Source organism: Paramormyrops kingsleyae, chromosome 8, assembly GCF_048594095.1.
Source record: "Paramormyrops kingsleyae isolate MSU_618 chromosome 8, PKINGS_0.4, whole genome shotgun sequence".
Taxonomy (NCBI): Eukaryota; Metazoa; Chordata; class Actinopteri; order Osteoglossiformes; family Mormyridae; genus Paramormyrops; species Paramormyrops kingsleyae.
Window position 1 is genome coordinate 6,907,833 of NC_132804.1, and position 19,528 is coordinate 6,927,360.

The following is a 19,528-nucleotide window of genomic DNA, read 5'->3' on the forward strand; positions in this document are numbered from 1 at the left end:
CCACCTTGATCCAGACCTTGCTGCAGCTTCCTCCGTGCCGCCAGAATTAGGAGCAGACACACCCAAGCAAATCCGGAGCCTGCATCGTAGGGAGAACGAAAAGTTGAGGAATGACCAGCTTCCATCAAGCTTCCATTATACAAGATGAATAATTCAAGCTTCAGCCATTCATTGTGTCAGCAAAAAGGCCCTTTTCAATATGAAACAAGGCTTCGCATAGTTTTTGTCCTAAAGTAGGATTATCCTTTAAATCATCAGCTTGAATTCTCAGTCATTTCAGTTATCCTTCTAATTGTTTTCCAGGTATGCTGAAATTACTAAGTAATTCATTAATATATAATACATATTATGTATCAAGCTCACTGATGTTTATTCGGACTGTCGAATTGGAGCAACTTTGAAATGTCTTTGCATTTTTAACCTCGTATTTTTGCATGTGAATTCAGACCATCGAATTTCCAATGCATAAATATTCAATGTTAGAATTTCATTGGCATATAAAATTCAAATTGTGATGACACAGATTTACTTCCATAGAACTCAGTAATCATGAAGTAGCTTCTAGTCTTCTGTTCATTTGCCCGGCAGCACTAGGGGGCAATTAGGGGAACAGCTTCCAGAGAATGACAATCCAGTCTAGGCTGTACACACACAGAACATTAGGTTTCTATGAACAAATGAATGTTACGTTTAAATAGTGCCTAACTATAACCAATGAGGAGCCACTCCAGCCACCCCCCCTGTGTAGCCCCCCCACCTGGATGGTGCGACAGCAGCCATCCTGCACCAGTACGCTCACCACACAGTAGCTAAGGCGGTGAAGGGGCAGGAGAGAATTCACCAGTTAGATATAGGGGATGATTAGGGGGCCGGATTTGATAGGGCCACAGTGGACAGTGTTAGCCAGGACCTCGGGGTACCACCCCCCCACCCCCCCCCTTACACTTTCCACAGATGCCCAGGGATCTTTTATGACCTCAGAGTCAGAACTTCAGTTTTATGTCTCATCCGAAGGACAACGCCATCTTTACAGCACAGTGTCCCCGTCACTGCACTGGGGCAGTGGGATCCACACAGACCACAGGATGGGCTCCCCCTGCTGGCCACAGTGTCCCTGTCACTGCACTGGGGCAGTGGGATCCACACAGACCACAGGATGGGCTCCCCCTGCTGGCCACAGTGTCCCCGTCACTGCACTGGGGCAGTGGGATCCACACGGACCACAGGATGGGCTCCCCCTGCTGGCCACAGTGTCCCCGTCACTGCACTGGGGCAGTGGGATCCACACAGACCACAGGATGGGCTCCCCCTGCTGGCCACAGTGTCCCAGTCACTGCACTGGGGCAGTGGGATCCACACAGACCACAGGATGGGTTCCCCCTGCTGGCCACAGTGTCCCCGTCACTGCACTGGGGCAGTGGGATCCACACAGACCACAGGATGGGCTCCCCCTGCTGGCCACAGTGTCCCCGTCACTGCACTGGGGCATTGAGATCCACACAGACCACAGGATGGGCTCCCCCTGCTGGCCACAGTGTCCCTGTCACTGCACTGGGGCATTGAGATCCACACAGACCACAGGATGGGCTCCCCCTGCTGGCCACAGTGTCCCTGTCACTGCACTGGGGCATTGGGATCCACACAGACCACAGGATGGGAAAACCTGCCAGCCAAACCAACACCTCTTCCAGCAGCAACCCAGCTTTCCTAGTTGGTCTCAAACATGAAAAGCTTTAGGTGGATTACCTATTCTGAACTGCAGGTGGGTTGGCTGGCTATATCTTTGTGGGGACTCTCCATTCATTTCTATGGGCTTAACCCTAATCCCAGCAATGACAACCTTAAGCCCTACCCAGCCCTAACCTTAACCATAAGTAACCAAACAAAATATGAGACTTTGTTGTTTGACTGCATTCACAGGTTTTTATAACGGGGGAAACCCCTGGTGGGGACTGAAAACCTGGTCCCTACAACGTCAAAACAACAGATTTTTACCAAATTGTGGGGACACACACACACACCAACACGAACACACGCACGTTAGAAATGCCAGCTGACTGCACGCCTATGCGTGGCAGCATAGGAAGCCTGTTCAGTGCCGGGAGAATAAGCAAAAGCCGCAAACACAGGGCTGGGATGGGATTCAAACCCCCAGTAAGGAGTAAGAGTGAGGCAGCTGGCTCCTGTTCCATCCCGTCACCAAACAAACATGCACCAAACACATAACGGGTACAAGTGCTAACAAAACGTAGCTCCACTTCACGCGGCTCTTCGCTGGGACAGTCATGCTATGGTGCGTCTGCATGCACTCCGCATGGTAACCGAAAGCTGGCAGCCCGCACCCAGCAGCTAGCCGGCGGCCGGCGGCGTGGCTTAGCCACCGAGAGCGCGATGGGGAGGGTACAGCCATATGGCAGGCGACCCCAAGCCTGAACAGCACAGCCTGCCGGTCGCCGCGGCTCCTCACACTCGCTCTCCCCGAGCCGCCATCTGGGGCCGCTGTGAGCACTGTGGGCCCCTTGGTTTAGGCAGCATTTGCTGCTTCGCCGTGGAAATGAAGCCGGCGGCACGCTAACGGGGAGCGTGACACCCCTCACACACACTGTGTAAAACACTGCAACGCAGAGCACTGCTGTGTGTGTTACAGCTGGACTGGTCTCTATAGCAGGGGGGTCCCCTGCCTGGTGCCCTGTGCTTCCAGAAATGAGCTCCTGTGGTTATGGATGGATGGATGGATTACATTGGAATACAAATGCATTCTGCCAAATGCTAAGCTTATTAATAATTAGGATATCAGACATTATTATTTCAACTGTAACATTTTTACCAGCTATTATACAACTCTGAGCTGTTACCCTCCCCTCCCCCCCCGCAAGAACCCTGACCCCAAAACTAGCCGTAGCCATTCATTCCGGCCCCATTCTCTGCTGTCATTCCTAGTTCACCCAGCTCACTTTGCTGTCGCACCCAGATTAATCCTCACGCTACTGCTGCCTAAATTTAAACTCCAGGTCGCTCACATGTGCTCATTATGTGTGTGACGTTATCTTGTGGAACAATATCACCTCAGAACAAAAAAAATATTGAATGCTTTCAAAGGAAACCACCCAAGTTAGGTTGTTTTTGCATCAGCAGATGATTTCATACACATCCGGGATAAATCCTATTACATGGTCCTCGAACAGGGAGCAGCCCGATCAAACTTGTTTATAAAATGATTTCTGTTTTGGATTTGTACTGGAAGATGATCTGACTCTATACCTGACATGCATACTCTCTGTTTCCGCGTGTAAATCAGTTTATCCAGTCCACTGAAAAAGTAATCGCGTACTGCGGCGTTTTGGGGCCAATTCCGTATTTGCGATTGCCCCACGCTGAAGTATTACGACCACTGAATGCATACTAAAGTCATTTCCAGATCTGTTTTCCAATGATTGCGCTGCACAAATTCACATATAGTGATGCATACGTGGAGGAGAACACAGAGACACAGCCACATGGCCACAATTTAATGATGTCATGACCCAACGCTGCTCGGACTGGTGACCTTTAACAGGGGCTGAACACCGATAAGCCCGGCCGCTGTCTGTGACGGGTTTTCTGCAGACACGACATTTCAAGTTGAAGACGAGACCAAAGACCTGAGGAGCCTTGGGAAAGCCCTCAATGGTGCTTTCACTTGATTTCAGGCCATGACATTCTTATAGGAGAACTCCATCTCATCAGGGAGTTGTAGGATATCTAGTATGCTTCCACAATGTGCTCCACAGGTGGCCAACTATGTTTCCCTAATAGGACAGGTTTTCAAAATCCAGACTGCCCTAGGTTGGGCTCTTGCTGGTTACACCCAACAGCCGACTAGATAACATGGTATCACTTAGCTTGATGTTTTGATATATGGGGTGTTTCTCAATACCAAGAACACAAAGATTGTACTTGTTATCTTGGCAATACGGGTCTTCCTAACTGAATTGGGGCGCAATGAATTATGGGATTGTTCTCGTTTGAGGAGGATGCGACCAATGTATCCTTGACATTCAGGGCAGGGCAAGAACAACATCTGGGAATTTTTACTGTCCTCTGTACTTGTGTTTTTGAGTATTGGAACTGGTCTTCGGCGATGGAAGATGATGTAAAACAGGTACACGAGAACCCAAGTATGGTCAAATATGCATATTAAGAAACACCCCTGATCTTCCGGAAACCTTTCCACAAGTTACATTTTGATGCTCTGACTTATATTGGGGAGGACAGGCTTCCCTGCTGGTGAAGAAAGGTGGGTATTGAGGACATGCACACTTTAATATCAGAGGCTCATGGACAATGATCATATATTTGACCATTAATATATGACACCTCCAACATTGTGATCAAGTGCCCTTGCTTTATTTACAGGCTCACCCATGACTCCTCAAATGCCCAAAAAGGATATTCGGGAGAGTTTTTTATAGCTTGCACATCTATGAAATGTGTGAGCAAAAAATCATTTTAAGAAGAAACCAAATTTTATTTTTGTTTAGAAAATGGGAAATGTTGAGCACAGATGAAAGCTATTTCACATATTTCCAAGCTTACATCATTTCTCCATTCGAGTACGGCGGTGGCAGCGTCATGTTTTGGGAACGGATGTCCTCAGCAGAGTCTTGTTGGGGGAAAAGAAAATACAGAAAGACATACTGAAGGAGAGCCTCTTTCAGACTTAAAAGCAGGATGGGAATCCAGCAGAACAATGAGCCAAACCACAAGCCAACGACATACGGCGCTGATGTGGAAATGGCAAAGTGGGTTTACTCAAACAATGCCATGGAGAATATATAACGGGAGGAACTGGAAATGTGCTCTCCCCAAGAAATCCCCAGCCAAGTTTAAAGAGCTTAAGCTAACTGGTCACGAAGAATGGACAAAGTTACATCAAGCCAATGAACAAAGTTGGTAGGGACTTGCAGCCAAATCTAGTCAAGCTCAGGGGTCCGGATACTTGGGCGACCAAGGTTAGAGAAAAAGGCATCATGAACCTTAAAATGTCCAACAATGTCAACTAGCAGCCAAGAGAACTGTGAGGCTCTTCGGCAGCTCCTGACTTTGAAGCTATCTGTGGAAAGGTCTATAATCCTCTGGGCTTCCTTTGAAGGCAGCTCTGCGGCATGGGGGAGTTGAACGTTACCGTTTAATAACATGTTCCTCGCCCAAACAGTATGTAGATACTGCTAGTGAAGCTCTGGACTGATGACAGACATCGTCATTTACCTCTTCATCCACCTTGGCCCCCTTACCTAAACTCTGAGGTGCTGAGATAGTATAAACTCCTAAATCTGCCGCCCTTGGCCCATCAGCGACAATGATATAGGGGGTGCGGGGGGTGTCAGGTGAAATCTGAAGCTGACAGTTAGAAACCTAAAGAAAGCCTGCCACCAGCCAATCACATACCAGAATCATAAGTAGTTAGAAACCTAAAGCACGTGCAAAGAAGCCTGCCACCAGCCAATCACATACCAGAATCATAAGTAGTTAGAAACCTAAAGCACGTGCAAAGAAGCCTGCCACCAGCCAATCACATACCAGAATCATAAGTAGTTAGAAACCTAAAGCACGTGCAAAGAAGCCTGCCACCAGCCAATCACATACCAGAATCATAAGTAGTTAGAAACCTAAAGCACGTGCAAAGAAGCCTGCCACCAGCCAATCACATACCAGAATCATAAGTAGTTAGAAACCTAAAGCACGTGCAAAGAAGCCTGCCACCAGCCAATCACATACCAGAATCATTAGTTCTTTTCAGATTCACGTGTGTTGTTATTGATCCGGTGCACATGCACTGCCGCTAGCCCCACCTCCCCTCCAGAAAACTGAATTGCAATGTATCTTTGGTAAGTATCATAATACTTTCATAGGACTGGGGTTTTTTTTTTACTGAGAGGGGTTGGAGAGGTTAAAAGCCTTTTAAAAGCTCCGAAAAAGCCAGCGTATGATTGACTACTCTTTCTGGACAGCCGACCAGACAACAGGGGCCTGGGATCGAATTCCAGGAAGACCATCAAGGACCTATCGCATAAAACGGATCATCTCAGCTGGGCCGGGTCCCGGGTCAGGCCAGAAGCGTCTCACTGTCAGGACCGCAAGCTTTTGCAAGATCGATAATTTACCATAAAACATGCTGAAGCTTCTTATCTGACACTCCCACTTTTACCACATTAATCCGGACAACAAAGCAGGGGAAAAGCACAGCATTCTGGTCACATGCAGGCTACGCTATCGTGCACGTAACTTTTCAAGGATTTTTCTCAGGCCCCCAGAAATACAAGGTTTGTGCTCAAGTGAAGCACCTTTGCTGCATTTATCTTCCAAAACGTTTAGCCAGTACACAGCTGCAGTGAGACTGGAGTCTATCCCAGGCAGAGGAGCACCCTGGGCCGGTTGTCAGTCACATACATACTCTGGGCAATTTAGATTCACCAGCTCACCTAACTGCATGACTTGGTGAAACAGCTGAGATTTTACACTGAGGCAGATAATGATTGGATTTTTGACTAATTTCATTTCAAAATATCCCGAGATGGACAGAGAGGAGATAATGGAACCTGAAGAGATACAAAACAAAAAAAAAAGTCTGCTACAAAAGCTTCAAAGCGCCATCTTTGTCTCTGCATGATCTCAGTTTCATAAAAACAGATCTCATTACAGTTCCGTTCTCTGGAACTTTACTTAGGCCTAAAAGGCGTGACAAAATACAGCAGTGCAGATGTAGAAGAATGTCGCTGTGTCTCCGGAATCCAGAAAAAGCCTGTAACCGCTCCCTCGATGTCAATTAAATGCACAGCGAGTCACACAAAGCACTGCAGAGAACAAACACACGGGGCAGTAGGAGGGCTGGATCTACCGACATTTACTCCCACCTGAGCGTAGGGAAGCCTGGGTGGCTCAGCTCAACTGAACCAGGAAACACCGGGAGTCCAAGAACCGGCGACAGCTTCATTCTGCCGATTCCTTTTTTCAGGAACACTGAGGAGGGAGGAAACAGGACGGCAAAAAAAAGCATTCAAGAGAAACAAAAATAAACCTGCATTTTCAGCAGGAGCGAGACTGGAACGCTGCCTGAGAAAGTGCGTCACGGCACAAGCGTTCGGACTCTGGGCTGAAGAAGTTAATCACAAAACAAAAGTAATATAAACAACGTCAGAAACACCGGGAAGGAAGACGAGCCGAACAAATCAATGCAAACTGTGACAGTCAGCTGATTCAAGCAGCTGAGACGCTCAGCAGCCCAGCCAGTCCCCAGAGCCCTTTAAACATTATTTCTGTTGTTTTCTCACAGAGCCATCCTATGAACCCACAACTTCCACACCTCCTCCGATAGACGCGCCGTTAGCCACACGCTCTCCTTTTTGCACTATCAGCTTTGTGCCACCAGCTTTGTGGCTTGATTTACCCCCCCCCCCAGCGCACAACAATAGGGCATCCTAGAGTGGAGTGCATTCTCCGGGGCTCCTAACCAGAGGTGATGGCTAGAGGATCAAACAAGTACCCCCGAGGGGGCGGGGCTAAAAGGTCACTGTCCCCCAGGTGAAAGCTGATTGGCCCCCAGAGTGTCCTCTCCGGTAGACACTTACTGATTCAAAACATTTCATAGGCTGCCCCCCACCCACCCCCGGCCATATGAATTAGGCCCTTTTTATGCCCCCATCCTAGAATCACCCCTGGAGTATTCCCACTGTAGAAAGTGCCTTGCTTTGTCCACTTTGCCATTACTGAGGCCTCTTAGTCACTTACCACAGCATAAGAAATTTCAAGATATATAGAATACCTTCAGCACGGGATACTGGTATCCATGACTGCTATTGGCCAATGACTGCTGAATCTTTTTTTGCCTGTGAACTGTTAGCATTGTCTCTAAGTGAGAGTCAGGAGACTGTTAGATTCAGAGCTAAAGGAATAACGTCTCGAACAGTATCTGAACCCAAGCAGACCATGCTGTGTTCATCACTCTGGTTATGGCATGTGTGACAGACTGCAGCGGAGAACAATATTGATAAAATATCAGTCAGAAATGGACCACCCTTTAACAGGCACTATTAGTGTGCCGATATTACTACAGGGGAGAGCTGGAAGGTAAATATTAGCGATTAATTCACAGGTAAAGGCAACAGCAACAGGGAGCTTGTGGTCCCTCTGCCTCTATCGGTCATGGCTATCAAACAGTGACTCCTCTGGACAGCAACTGTCTCCACCACAGATTATCTGTCTAAGCAGGGTCAGACATGCCAATCATCAACCATGACTGGCTCAATTTAAAGGCATCCAGCTCAGCTCTGGTTAGCATTAGTGGCTTACAGATGCTGTCACATAAAACATTCAGCAAACTAGACCATCCATCCATCTAGCAATGCAGGGTCACAGACTGCTGCAAATCGCATGACAGATGACACTCTGGACAGGATGCCAGTCCATCACAGGGCACGTACTCAAGGCCTATAGGTAATTTTGATACATTAGGTCAACAAACCCTAATGGTTATGGACAGTGGGATGAAACTGGAGGAGCTGCTGGAAGCTCACACGGAGACGAGGAGAACGTACAAACTCCGCACACACACAGCCAGAGAACCGGGGCAGGAATCAGACCCAGAACCCGGGATTTACGAAGCCGCAGAGCTGCCCACCAAACCATCAGATGCTGCTTTCAAACATAAATAGGAAGCACTGTCACAGTCTGTTGGAAAATATTCAAAATTATGCCGCATCGTCACAATTTACTGATTGTCTTTCTTTTGACCAACTTGGAGGGTTATCAGTCTTGTTTAGAGTGGTTCTCTTTAGCTGCCCAATTGTTTCCTGTAAAATGAAACATGCACCTGTGGTTTCTCTTCACCTCTTCCATGTAGTTTCCATGGTCTTCCATGCTAAAGTAACCCAGCAGCTGAAACAGGTGCCCACAGGACCACGAGTCTCACAGGAAGTATTTTTAGCTCAGGCATCATCATTTCCGCACTTTTAAGGAGCAGGAACATGGCAATTTGCATCTCTTATCCTGTTCCCTATTTTTTAAAGAAATATATATACATATTATTTTACAGATTATGATAAATACACACCTAGCAATACCTTAATCGCCCCAGTAAATGTGCATCTTGTACATTAGCCGTTAGCTGACGGCTGTCGTCGTCCAGGGAGGGACCGAGGAATCTTGAAATAACTCGGCAGTTATCGCGTACCACATGTCACCGGCACATTCTGCTCTGGGCTGCCAGCTCTCATTAGGCCTTCACACTTCAGAGGTTCAGCGGAAACACACTCGCTCCTCTGACTTTCAAACTCCCCCATCGCGCCATCTTGTCGGCGAGATAATCAGACCTCCCCGTTAACGAGTAACAACCCCCCCCCCCCCCAAAGAGCAATGCTCTCTGACTGACATCACTACCATATCTCTACACAAGAATCTCTGAAAGTGCTTTTTGCTGCAAGGTGAACTATCTGAAGAAGGATCACAAAGAGGTTCCGCTTAAATTGGGGAAGGGGGGAAGCAAGTTGCATTCTGAAAATTACCTTTCCAAATCTTTTTGTGTAATTTCTAGTTTGGTGACTATGGAAACAGGCCCTCGACAGAAGCACAAGCCCAGTATGCATGGCTGTGACACTCAGCTAACTCTTATGGCCTCGACAACAAACACTGAAGAAACACTGTAAAAAATATTTGTCTCATACTTTCTGACTGTCTCCCCAAAAAGTACCACAGGTGCCATAGGGGGCCATTTCATTCACTCATATCACTGGCTGAACAAGAAAACATCATGAAATGCAGTGTCACTGCTCATTTGTAAAAAAAAAACCTTCTAGCTCCTAGATTTACCGTTTCTGTTTTTTTTTTTAGCTACCTATAGCAAAGGATTGAGAACCACTATTGTGGGCAGTGGTGGCTTAATGGTTAGGGAAGCCCCCTGTTGACAGACTGGCGATCCCCTTCACCACCACAGCCAGGAGGAGGCCAACCAGGGCAAAGGAAATCACCGGGATGCTTTCGGCACAGCGAAGAGGGAGCCACCGGAGGACAGGGGTCACCGGCACTACCGTCCTCGGGGCGACAACTTACCGTAAGGTCAAGAAACAGGCTTTTACCACTAAGACGGCTTTTCCTTAATGCATGAGACTACGAAGGCTCAGAGGAAATCTGGAGCCACCCTGTCTCTCTCCAGGGACAGAGTGAGCTCTGGGATCTGCCCGACAGTCCCAGCATCTGGGCTCAGCATGCAGAAATAAGACTTGGAAGCGAGGAAGGATCCACCACAAACTCCCACAGCAAAAGCATTACAGTACCATCCCAGTGAACCATGAAAACGGGACAAAAAATCATCTCACGAGGTAACCAGCAGAGTTACCGCACTCGCACGTCACTTTGGACAACAGCTTCTGCTAAATAAACATAAATGAGACATCAAGGTAAGCATTCTGAAATTTTAATTAACCTTATCAATATGCAAACTGAGTGATACTATCGCAATATATTTGCTCAGGAAGTCAGATTATGCAACGATGGGGCTGACAGTTTTTCCCAATCAGTTAACAAACACATCCCTCACAACGGTGACAACAATGCAGTGTATCTGCGACTTCTGCTCAGATCCACGATGATCCAGCACAATACGGACGTGAGGAATTCTGGGAAGGCCATAGAAATTAGCTTAAGCTCACCACCTGGAAGAAATAAGCTACCTTCCGATTGGGGGCCAGACATCACCCCGCTTAAAGGGTGCTTTCTCTGAGCCCAGCTACTGTGCCCTTAAAATATCAGGCCCTAGTTGTCATGCCCTGCTCGTCCGTTCCTCCTGTAAGCCACGCCCCCTCATCTACCTTGTGTGGAATCCCGTGTTACCAGCTGTTTCTTGTTGTTGTTGATTAGCCCAGTGTATTTAAGTTCGCATTAAACTATGTTTCCCCAGTCCGGTCATTGACATCTGTCCTTTTTGTGGTAAATCGTGTTCCTTGCTGTTCTCAAATTAAAATCCCTCGTTCATCCGAATTCCCCGGCTCCTGTGCCGCTTCCCTGCTCCGTGCCCGAGCGTGCAGGCCACTGGTAATGTTACTCTCCCGTAAACAGAGACTCCTACAGAGGAGCAGAGGATGTAAAACAGAATGGGCATCCTCTGCATCCACAACAGTAAAATACAACGAGAGCCACAAATAGTCACCTGTTTTCTATAGTTAGAAACATATATAGTTACATATATAGACTACATGTTTGGGCAACACGGTCACTAGCTATGCGGCCTCATGCCTCCTGTTGATTCCCGTACCCAGTGCGGCATGCGTGGAATTTCCATGTTCTCTCTATGTTCATGCCGGTTTCTCCCACATGCCCTGGTTTCATCCCATAGGCAAAAAAAGAGAAACATTCAGAGAGGTGAAGCTGCATGTGCCCATTTTCATACAGGTATTCTGTCTGGGGTCCCCAACCTACACTTCCAGGGACAGGCCACGCAAGTCGGAGAAGGCACATGTGTGCTTTTATAGCGGTGAGAAATGCTCTTAATTGTATAGCCAGAAATATAATGCACCTGACAGTAAGAGCAAAACGAAGCACATAAATATTAAGGATTTATTTACTCGGCAGACCTTGCCAGGAGAAGCAAATTAAAGCAAATTAAAACCAGCTGGATGGACAGATTTACATCCAAGACAACCGTAAACAGAGGAGGGATACTTAGCTCGCATTATTAAATGCGATTCATTTATAGGACCATAAATGTGTCCAAAGCACCAACAGTTAAATTAGAAGCACCTTTCCTGAAATTGGATCATGGGGTCTTGCATGTTTCTTCCAGAAGTGTGAAAATCACCACCCTTCTGCGTACTTCCAACTTCATCCTCATAGCCTGCCATTAATGACATTATTGGTGCATGTAGACCCCCCCCCCGCCCCATTCCCGCCCCTCCTCCAAACGTCCACACGTGAATCGGGGGGGGGGCTCTGTAGGGAATCCACGCCCTGCTCCCTGGTAGGGCGTGAGGAGCGAGTGTCTCCACTCGTGCCGTTTCAAAAGGGGCCGCAAAAGCCGCCCCCGAATTTCAGCGGCGTGAACATCGGGCGCTCACCTCCCACACTGAGCTCTGGTGGTGCGGGGAAGATAAAGAGAGACAGAGGGGTGGAACGACAGAGAGAGAGAGAAAGCGAGAAAGAGAGAGAGAGGGAGGGAGATTGTGGTTCAGACTTGTCTAACACAGCTCCATTAAGCAGCCAGCCTCTCTCCGGGTCTCCGGTTTGATACACGACCCATCTCCGGGGGCATCTCCGCTATTAGCACCGAGCTCATGCTGCCGTTTCAAGCATGGCATCGACTGGGAAAACGTGCCAGAGGAAACAAAATCATATATACGACCATATAACACGCGCCCAGCCATTTTCATTTAGGCGTTATTTTGTGTGGAGCGCTTATGTCGGCTCGGTGATGCCCTTAACCGGCTCTATAGACACCGTACTGGGTGGAGAAGCGACTTCTAACCCCACGCCAATGACATTAACCCGTCACATTCACACAAGCATCAGCTATTTGGCAGGTCGCTCATCTACATTTCAGGCTGCCTTCACTAAGTCATCGCTTTCTTTTTTAGGTTTCTTAAGGTGGGTGCGCAATTTTTGGCTATCCAAGACAAAAGATTACCACCAAGAAAAAAAATAGTGGTGATATCTTTAGTCGTGGCACCAAAACAGTGGTCCTACATCGCACTGAGAGAGAGGTTCAGAGATGATCGCTGTCTTGGGCCGTGCAGCCAAAGAAATTTAGCGTAAACAATGTGAAAACGTCTCACAAAAAATCTCACAACGTGACTGCTGCTGCAGCCTAGGTCTACTAACCGAACCAACGCTGATCATGTTTAATTCTTGCATACTGACTTGCGTCGATTTCACTTAAGCACTGTCATAGCCGAGTACATCAGATCCACGTCGCACAGTGTAGCCCGCAACAACCTTATACGACTGCTGAAATGGCACAGTCCGTACAGGGCTTTCAACTACTGAACTTAACCAGGGAGATTTGCCCATGTGATGGGACAGAGAGCAAAGAAACAAAAAAGAGAACTGAGCGGGGGCGGGGGGGGGACAGAACACAGGAGGAGGAGTCTGGGGGGAGAAAAAATGACGGGGAGGATGGGAGATGCTAAAAAAGGGGGTTGGAAAAGAGCAATAACACTTGAGAGAGCTCTGGAGATGCACGGAGCCCTCAGAGTTAGCGGGGCCTGCACTTAGCGCGCATGACACGCAGACCAGAGTGTTTCCTTACTCTACATTATTTATTCGCTGGGGAGAGAAGTGTGTTCTCCACAGCAAGCTGCACAGCTGCGACGCACATGCGTGTTACAGCTGAGCCCACATGCAATATATACTGCTGCAATTTCCAGCTCACCTATAAGCGGACGGGTATGTACAGTATCATACACACACACACACACACAGAAGCACATGAACATTTCACCTCACCTGAGTGCAAGCAATTGTCTAATGTATGCCAGCATGTCTTTAGTATGTGATAGAGTAAACCAATAGAATTGTGAAAATAAATGATTTGTTGTTTATTTTACAAAGATATGCTAAAATAGTATGGACAGATTTGCTGGTACCCCTAAAGAGACTATTTATTTGCATTATAGTCATATTTAAAACTCAGTGTTTAACTTTAATTAGTATCACTGGTGCCTTCAAGCTTTTCATCAGCCATTCAGCCTATTTAAAGGGACAGAACATGCCACTATGTTATTTGGTATCATTGTGTGAACCACACTGAACATGGACCAGAGAAGGCAAAGGAGAGAGCTGTCTGAGGAGCTCAGAAAGAAGATTATAGATAACAGTTTTAAAGGTAAAGGCTATAAGACCATCTCCATGCAGCTTCATGTTCCTGTGACCACAGTTGCCAATATTGTTTAAAAGTATGAGGTTCATGGGACTGTGGCCAACCTCCCAAGACGTGGACACAAGAGGAAATGCAACCCCAGGTTGATCAGAAGTATAGTGGGGATGGTAGAAAAAGAGCCAAGGAAACCATCCAAAACCATTCAAGCTGAGCTCTAAGGTCAAGGTACGTCACTCTCTGATCGCACCATCCAAAACATTTTGAACAATAATGGGCTCCATGGAAGAAGACCCAGGAGGGCTCAACTATTGACAGAAAAACATAAAAAAAACAGAGTAGAATTCGCCAAAATGCATGTTGACAAGCCCCAAAGTTTCTGGGAGAATGTCCTTTGGACTGATAAGAACAAACTGGAGCCTTTTGGCCAGTCACATCGGTTCTATGTTTACAGAAGGAAAAGTGAAGCTTTAAAAGAAAAGAACATCATACCTACTGTGAAACATGGAGGGGGCTCGGATTTGTTTTGGGGTTGCTTTGCTGTATCCTGCATGGGGAACCTTGAATCTGTGCAGGACACAGTGAAGTCTCAAGACTACCAAGGCATCCTTTAGTGAAACATACTGCCCAGTGTCAGAAAGCTCAGCCTCAGTCGCAGGTCATGGGTCTTCCAACAGGATAATGACCCAAAACATACAGCTAAAAGCACTCAGGAATGGCTGAGAAAAAACATTGGACTATTCTTAAATGGCCCTCCATGAGCCCAAATCTTAATACTATGGAACATCTATGGAAGGTTCTGAAAATTACGCCACCCTTCAAACCTGAGAGAGGAAGAGTGGGTCAAACTACCTGTTGGCAAATGCAGACGTCTCATTGTGAAATACAGAGATCTCTTGTTGGCACTGATTGCTGCAAAAGGTACTGCCACAAAATATTAAATTAATGCTACCATCTTTTTTTTTTTCCATACCATTTTCATTTGATTAATTATATAAAATATCCAACTGAATCAATAATCAAAAGCAATGTCTGATTTCTGTTAGATATGGAATAAACAATAAGGGACGCCAATAAACTTTTGTCAGTTTTGTGGAAGGTTACCAACAAATTTGTCCACGTCTGTATAAACACATATACATTTGTACTTCAGTATAAATATAAATCCGTCTTATCTACTTATCCACATATGCTGGAATGATTCAGGGAATGAGCGCCGATCCAGTCCGGCATCAAGGTCAGCTGGAATCAGTAGTGACACCATAGTCTTCAGCATCCACAGGGGAAAATGAAGACTATCACTGATTCCTTTCTATTAACTGCACACAATAAAAAAACACCATGTTTTCTCAAATAACACAATAATTATGTCCTTGATGTATATTAATGTAATTCTGGGACCTTCTAGCGTCACGGTCAAGTTGCTAGCGTCCATTTGAAGAAACTGCCGTCTGTGTACTATGATTGACAGGACTCAGAGCCAATGAAAAAAATGGGGGGGTGGGGTGGTACAGGAAGTACAGGGTGCCAGCCAGGCAGATGACCTACTGCTGCCTCTCACCTCCAGGGCTGCGTTCGAGTCTCCCCACCCCCCCTTGCCTCCACCTGTGTGTGCATTCGTTCACACCCGTTTCCTCCAGGTTGTCTAGTTCCTTTCCGAAGCCCAAAAACATGTGACTTGTAAGACCAGCTCAGTACCCATCTCCAGGGGCAGCGCTGTGCTCGTGCTGCCCGTCACCATGGGGAGGCGCTGCCTGCACTAACAAGACACTTGGGAGTGCTGGGCGATAATTTGATGGCATGCACGCAGTACAACATGACCTTACATTTCTAATACACTAATCTCTCCCCCCCCCCCCTGCCCCAGGGCCGGAATGAGGCTTCTCCATAGGTCAGCATCATGTTTGGCCGTCAGCCACCGAGGGCCATTAGGAAGCCGCCGGCATATCCGAACAAAAACATAGATTCACTTAATCAATAAGGCTGTTGAGGGAAAATACATTTGAACTGAAGTTATATAAGATCAGTGAGCACTCCTGAGGTACACCAGCAGATATAATGGATCCTCGCCTGACATTACCCTACAAATAAACAAGCGTGCTGCATTTTTAGCACAGCGGAGACAGAATATTCATGTCACTATATTTATAACGGATGGATTAAAAACAACAACAACAAAAAAACCTCAAACCAAAAATATCAAGTGTGAACCCAAACGGGCCACCTGCGACCGGCACAGACTGGCGATAACAGTTGCCGTCGCTTGGATGTTAGACAAACTGCCCCTCCGTGCCAAGTTAACAGGTTGCAAAGGCTCTGCTATGGAGCTCCGGGGCTCCGATGGAGCCGGGAGCCGGTTCACTGATCTCTCTGCCTCCAGTGTCACGTATCGCCAAGACCCGTAGCCGAGGGTAGGCTGGTGCAGCTGTCTGAAAGAGAAACTCAATGCAAGCCTTTTTTTAATTATATATTTGGTCTCCTGGAATACCGTTCACTGCACAGATTGTAATGCACTGTTTTGCATACCAATCGCAAAAAACAAGACATTTTTTTCTGGGTGATCTGTACTAACATCGTTTACTATTATCGTTTTTCTTCTTCTGCGGCTCCACGTTTTATTCAGCTTAGCTTGTGCGGTGATGTAATGTTAGTGTCAAAATCAGAATCACTTTAGATAATAACCAATCAAAATGGCGCTAAAGCTTTTAAAATCCATTTCAATTAATATACTTTATAAAATCCACCCAAAACGCATTTTTTTAGAACTTGATCACTGTTGTAGAGTTTCAGAAATCATGGGTTTATGCAGATCATTGGAAACGATATTATATATATATATATATATATATATATATATATATATATATATATATATATATATATATATATATATATATATATATATATATATATATATGACAGGGTCGCAACAACAGCACGCGTGTACAGTATCCTTGAAGGGGGTTATTAGGAATGGGTCGCTGCTCGAGTCGTGCATTATTCCGGAAAACTACCCCTTACGCTTCGTAATAGCAAAAGCATGCACTCCGAAGGCACCCATTGATGCCCGCACCCTGTTGCTCGGGTTGTGTAAGCAGACTCGGTGCTACATAATTACCTCCCTCTCTCCCTTATGAAATAGAGCGCGAAAGGGATGGGGCGGGGGGGGTAAAAAAAGTACAAACTCACAAAAATCGGTACATCACTGGCTGCCATTCACACAGGGGGACCCTTAGCTGTACAGCAGTGCTTAGGCGGTCGTGTATACAGCAAAAGCAGCGAATTACAGCCTTTAAGTATACATGTATTTGCCGTGTTTTACAAAAATACATTATTTCTATTAAAAAAAACCTAAATAAGCCCTATTCAATGCCAATAAGGCGGATCACCTTAACGCGCATTACGATCAGTCAATTAACGATGCTGTATTTAGCGCACTACGATTACACCTCAATTAGAATGAGAAAAATATGTAAACGCAAATAAATTAATTACAATTAATTACAGTTATATATTTCAATTGTATTAAGTTTCCGGACGGTTCTTTAAATATTCCATTTTGGTTAGTTTTTATTTGGCAATTCAGTGTAAACCTTTGTTTACTTATAATACGTTTGTCTTCCTTCGTACCTCACTTTCCAAAATCAAATCAAGGCTTGTGGTCACAGGTATTCATTAAGCAGAATGTGAAACGCAGAATGTGAAAGTCCACATGATGCCAGACGAAAATGACTCTATTCAGTTGAAAACACTGCACCCTACTCCATTACCTATTTTTGAAGGGGGTAATAAGCTAATTGCATGCCCATGCCTTCACCTAAACACCCGTCCACCCATTGCGTCGAGCCAACAACTCACTGTGTTAATGACAGCGGCGTGTTTCCAAAGGAAAGGACGTCAAAACACGCGGATCGAAATATCATTATTGGCACATTAGCGAGTCCCCGTGCTTCTGTATGTAGCATTTCCGTGTGAGAATTTGCTTACCGCCGTTATTCTTGCCGCACGGATCTTCTTTATGACTTCTTAATGGGAACTGAGGACTGTCAGGTGCATCTCTTATCACGATTCACGATGAAATTGCACGTATGAGGTGTAGAGGTCTTCAAGGCTACTTTGGGGCGGGATATCCTTCTCCACTTCCAGTCAACTTAATCCCACGTTTTGGAAATCCGGAGGAAACCCGGGATTGTAATATCACGAAAAAGGGGGTTGCTGGTCCCATAATAAACGTCCGGCTTGCGATGGTGCTTTAAAAAAAGCTTGCGATGCCAGTCCTTTTTCAACTTTGGTTGCTCCCTCTGAGCCTTTGCCGATCAGTGTAGCTTAGTCCTTTTATTTTACTGCCAGGCAGACGGAGCCGCAGGAGCCGGGCGGAGCATCTGCCGCACTTGGAGCGGTCGGAGGATCGCCGTACTTACCGCCCGCTCCTCCGCTGCAACGGGGCTGCACTATGAAAACGATGCGGAGCGTTCAGTGGTCTGGCACCTCTTCGAGATGTAATGCACCGAAGATAAATGCATAACGATCAGGAAAGAGAAGACGGCGTCGTGAAGCGGTCGAGCCGCCAATCTCCGATACTGCACCTAAACGAAAAAGGGAGAAAATGCGAAGCGATCGCGCGTGCAGTATTTGGACGCAACACTTTGTTTTCGGTAGGCTTGGTGTAAAACCACCTGCTACACAGTTTTCGTGTGAAAGCACTCCTTATTGCTTAAAAAGTTCAACATGAAATATTCATTTTGGGGAAATGCGCCGAAGCGCCTGAAAAACAATCATTCCGACAAGTGTGCAGCTGAATGGGAACTCAGAGAGCGGATCCCAATGGGACCATCGCGCATTTCGGCGTATTACACCCACACCTACACCATTTCCAAATCCTGATCAGTAACCTTCTCGTTGCCAGTATATTTCTTTCCATCCACTTGCGCTTCTCGCTGTGGTCCCTTCTTCGGGATTGCCTATTATCTCCCCTGCATCTGCGGGGAGGGGGGGCAGCGTGTTAAACCAAGAAGAAACCTGTCATCACGATAAATGACTCGGGTGGGACGGCGGAGAGTCCTGTCTAAGCATGCAACAGCAAGCAGCGTCCCGTTTGCTCCTTCTTTACGTGCAACCAGCTTTTGTCAGCGGGGTGGCGATTCAATGCTCTGCTGCACCGATGCGCTGCTGCAGCCGCCGCTTGCTGTTATAATACTGGATGCGCCCAGATACAAGTGACACTTCTGCCTGGGCCGTGAAATACTGCTCGCTTAAATTTTGAAACGGAAAAAGAAAAGTTTCCTGGCAAACGCTCTTCAGATGAGATATGTATTATGACGGCGGATGCGTTTTATGAAACCGCAGTGTGGAGTTTCGGATAGCGCTGTCTTGGATGGCCAAAATAATGCCGTTCGGCGTTATTAAAGCCAAACCTTCATGTTAGGCGACGGGTATTCGGCGAGCACTGTAAATATAAATCATTATAGGCCTATATCTCAATATAGCAGTGTGACCTAAGGTTTGGGTCTATTTCCATTAACCTATCCTCGAACCAGGCTAAGAATTAACATTATGGAAATGTAATTGTCAAGCACGAGGAACAGCAGGCTGTGCAATACACTTGCGTTTGTGAATGATTAGTTTTCGAATGAACATTTTAAGTGAACGAATAATCTCGGTCACTGTGCTGACTTGTTCATTCCATTCAAT

The 19,528-nt window shown here is 46.5% G+C and overlaps 1 protein-coding gene across 2 annotated transcripts in view; it reads right to left on the reverse strand.

Moving 5' to 3' along the window:
* The window catches only part of LOC111855051 (metabotropic glutamate receptor 4-like), a 253,692-nt gene extending 234,799 nt beyond the window's left edge, over window positions 1–18,893 (reverse strand). Inside the window, exon 1 of one of the 2 annotated variants that reach the window (XM_023833665.2) lies at window positions 17,825–18,893. The gene's annotated coding sequence lies outside the window, so the exon portion shown is untranslated. The other variant, XM_023833666.2, reaches the window with a different exon arrangement.
* Between the last annotated feature and the right edge of the window lie 635 nt (window positions 18,894–19,528).